Here is a 4380-nt window from a genome sequence, read left to right as displayed (position 1 = left end):
TCAGAGAAGAGCCTGTATCAACCAAAACATGGGAAAGCACCACCCCTTTGCACTCCATTGTGATATGCAAGGCTTTGTTGTGATTCCTGCCCTCAGGTGTCAGGTCATTATCGGTGAAACCTAGCCCCCGGCTAGCGTTTACATTGGAAACTACCGACTCCAGCTGGTTAACAGTTATCTCTGGTGGAACATAGGCCATATTCAGTACTTTCAACAAGGCTGCTTTGTGCGCCTCAGAGCACAGCAATAGTGAGAGAATGGAGATCTTTGAGGGTGTCTGATTTAGCTGGTCGACTACCTTGTAGTCACTTTTCTTGATAATCCTCATAAACTCATCCACTTCCTTCTCGAATGCGGTCTTAGGAGGATCTTCCTCAGTAGGAACCTCTTCGGTGGATACCTGTTTCCCTTTAGCCTTGGCAGCTGCCTCGGCTTCAGTATTCGCGCGTAATGTTGATGGTGCAAATAGGCGTCCACTGCGAGTGAAGCCACCAACCCCTCCAACATTGTCTACAGCGGAGCTACCAATGTCAATGTCTTCTTCGTTAACTTTCTGCCCCTGGCAGTAGATATCAGCCCCATAGTGCCACGGGATAGCACTGTCTTTCTCATACGGAATAGGTCCTGGTACCATGATGGTGATTGGACCAACCAAAGTCGGTTGAGGGCTGTCAGAGTAAATTGCGACTGGTGCTGAACTTTCGATGTTCACCGCTGCTGGTTCTGTACTTTCTGGGAAATATATTATTGTCGGAGCGAGTCTCTCAGGAACGTATATTTCTTCAGGAGTGAAATAAAACGTCACCGTCGATACATCATTCTTCACCGGACGGGCCTGATCGAATTGAAGACAACCTTCATCTATCAGCTGCTGAATACCCCTTCTCAAACTGTCACATCCGTTTTCGGCAGCTTGACAATTTCTGCATTCTTCCCCACAGCCCGGGAAAATCTGTCCTTTCAGAAGTCGGTCTTTAACCACCGATAGCGAAGTCTTCACCTTAGTCACATCAGAAACCAAATTCAAAGTTTCCCCATTATCAACAGCATTAATCCTCTGCCCGTCGTGAGCCGGCATCGGGTTCTGGATAACATTAGGCACCGGAGCAAAATTGATAGCCTGGGCATCTCTCAAATCTTGTACCTTTAACTGGAGAGCCTTGCAATTATCTGTAGTATGGCCAGTTGCGTTGGAGTGAAAAGCACATCTGGCGTTGACATCATAACCTCTAGGCAAATTATTGGGATCGATTGGTGGGGCCAAAGTTCTCAATGTAACCAGATTCATGTCAATCAGCTTGGGAAGTAATACTGAATAAGGCATTGGGATTGGCTCGATGACCTGGTCTGTCTGCCTTGGATGTTGTTGATAGTGTCTTTGCTGACCCGGATTACCTCCTTGTTGTTGATTGTTGTACCTGGGTTGTTGTTGCAGATGATATTGCGGTTGAGGAACACGTGTTGGAATAGTGACTGCGGCCACTTGATCTTGATAATAATTAGGGCGTCCTTTACTCCTGCCTCTGCCGGCATACACAACGCTTGCCTCGCCTTCTTTTCTTCGCTGACCGTTACCAGCAAACGGTCTCTTGGGACCTGATGGGTTGGAAACACTATTGTCTTGAATTCGGCCCATCTTCAACAGACTCTCGATTCTTTCTCCAGCAATTACTATCTCTGCAAAGCTGATTGACGGGCAAGCAGCCAATCTCTCAATATAATTGCCTTGAAGAGTGTTCATGAACATGTCCGCCATCTCCCTTTCGGACATAGGGGGTTGGACGGATGCAGCAATCTGTCTCCAACGCTGAGCATACTCTCTAAAGGTTTCCTTGGCAGTCTGAGACATACCTTGCAACAAGGTCCGATTTGGAGCCATGTCCAAGTTGTATTGATATTGCTTAATAAAAGCCTCTGCCAAGTCTTTCCAGCTCTTGATGGTAGTACGAGACAAATGAGAATACCATTCACGAGAAGCTCCAGTTAGACTGTCTTCAAAATAGTACATCCACAGCTTTTCATCTTCCGTGTGAGCTCCCAACCTTCCCAAATAAGATTGGAGATGAGTGCGTGGGCAAGAAGCCCCGTTGTATTTCTCAAAAGTAGGGGGTTTGAACTTGTGAGGAATCCTTACTCCCTGAACCAGGCCAAGATTTGTGACATCAAAGCCTAAGGAATTTTGAGACTCCAAAGATTTGAGCTTCTCAGCAAGCTCATCCATACGGCGAGTGGTCTCAAGGGCCTCGTCGTGCAAAGAAAATTGATCATACTGATAATCTTCAGTAACGGGGTGCCCGTTAATCCGAATTCCTTGATTCACATTGTACCTTCCGCCAATACCATTTCCAACATTCCCTGTGTTGCCAACATTACCCGGGTTTCCATCAGCATTTGCGTTACCCGCGTTACCAGTGTTCACAGGGTTATCAGCGTTCCCATGGTTACCAGGGTTTCCCTCAGCATTTAGTATCTCCACCTCAAGATCGGGTCTCGGTTGCTCAACCAATTCCCTCAGCTTCGCTTGGCCTTCTGCCATACCAGTCATCAATGTCATGAACGGATCCATCCTTTCACGCATATCAGCCAGCTCTTTCTGTACTTGGTCCATCGCTAGCTGTGGACGATTTTCCTTTGTCGGGTACCTGTGGACTCGCTTGGGACCAATAACTTCCTGATACAGGGAACAAACATTAGACACTGCGGTGACACCTGCAAAACAGACAAGGGTTAATATGCATGGTATGCGATGCACTGCTTGTTCAGTTTTAAGGCACCCCCGTTTTGAAAGGGAATACCCTGCAAATGAATAAGCATGAGATGTTGGATGCAAATATGCAGATGATGTTATTCAATGCAAAGGCATGTCAATCAGAATTGATGGATCCGCTTGAACATCTGTCAGGTTGCACTTCCTGGAGAGAAATTCACTGAGGAATATAATACAAGACCAAAACTCTGCTCCAGAAAACCGGGTTGGTTGGAGGTTAAGGTTTCCTGAATTTAGCCCACCCCTCACTGGTAGGTTCTAAGAACAGAAGTTCGTCAGCTTCAGCCCTTCAGTCGCGAATAATACGTTTACCACTGAAGGTTTGGCATTATTACGGGATAAAAGACCTCCACTGACTCCCCTCAACAGGACATCCTAATAGCAAGTTCCCAGTCTCGGGGTCCTTGGATTGATCAGCGAGAATGCGCCCACCAGAGCTAACATAATCACGTCTCGGAGGAGAGGCCTCGACTGAGTTCTCGGGAAATGGTCACCAGAGTCGACGATTTCTAAAGGAACACCATGTCGTTACGGAACATCCGTAGGACATAATATATCCAAAAGAAACCTCGTCTGGGTGTGGTTCTTCACGAACGACTTAACGTAGCAACATGCCACGCAAGCCTCATGATCATCCACTCTAAAACCTATGTGTACACTCAAGCCTGGGTAATGGGTTTATCTCTCATAGAACATCCCATCCCAACAAACAAACAAACAGATCCAGCAGATACAACAGATGCATACAAGCAGGTAAGCAAATAAATGTACAAAAGCATGAACACCCAATAAACAAGAAATTCATAAAAGCTAGGAGGGACTCGCTTAGGGAAGATGGACCAGCAAGAGGTCAACTTCTTAGTCCCCAGCAGAGTCGCCAGCTGTCGCAACCTGAAAAATACAGTGCACAAAAAAAAACAACCGGCGAAAGAAAAAGACAGAAGAGTCGCCACCGTGCGTTATTCATCCCAAAGGAGGGAAAGGAAACGCTCGAAGTAAACCTGAAAAAGGAAAGGACAAGACGGGGTCTCGCAACCAAATCTTGGGTTCGGGAGTCGGTTATGCGAAGGGAAGGTATTAGCACCCCTACGCATCCGTAGTACTCTACAGGATCCACTTTTGTAGTTCTTGTCTAAAAGGTGTGGGTTTATCTTGTGCTGTTTGCCAAAAAAAAGGGTTAAATGAAAATGACTCGCGCGGATGTCGCATCCACTGCATACGTATCTCATCTGAATATGAAAATCAGAGTCTTCGTAGCTCGGCTACCTATGGGTTGGGGGGATGTGTGCTCGCTAAGACATCGCGTCTTATGCCTACGTATCTCATCTGGCCTGAGAATCAGAGCAAGCCGTAGTTCGGCTAACTATGGGGTTATGGATTGGGTTTTGGACGAACGACATCACTACGCAATCTACCGGATGCTCGACCTTTGGAGACTTACTCGCCTGTAGTAGAAGGAGTTAACGTGTTGCTTTGGGTTTTAGGGTTTGGGATGCTCAAGGGCAAAAAGGCAGTCCTTGATGAAGGAACCGTGCTACCTGCAGGGATACGAACACATACAAAACAAACATCTATAAAGTAAATGTGCCAACAAGGGGCTCAGAAGTAAATAA

The sequence above is a fragment of the Lathyrus oleraceus genome, chromosome 7 (genome assembly GCF_024323335.1).
Source record: "Lathyrus oleraceus cultivar Zhongwan6 chromosome 7, CAAS_Psat_ZW6_1.0, whole genome shotgun sequence".
Lineage (NCBI taxonomy): Eukaryota > Viridiplantae > Streptophyta > Magnoliopsida > Fabales > Fabaceae > Lathyrus > Lathyrus oleraceus.
Note: the sequence above shows the minus strand (reverse complement) of the source record.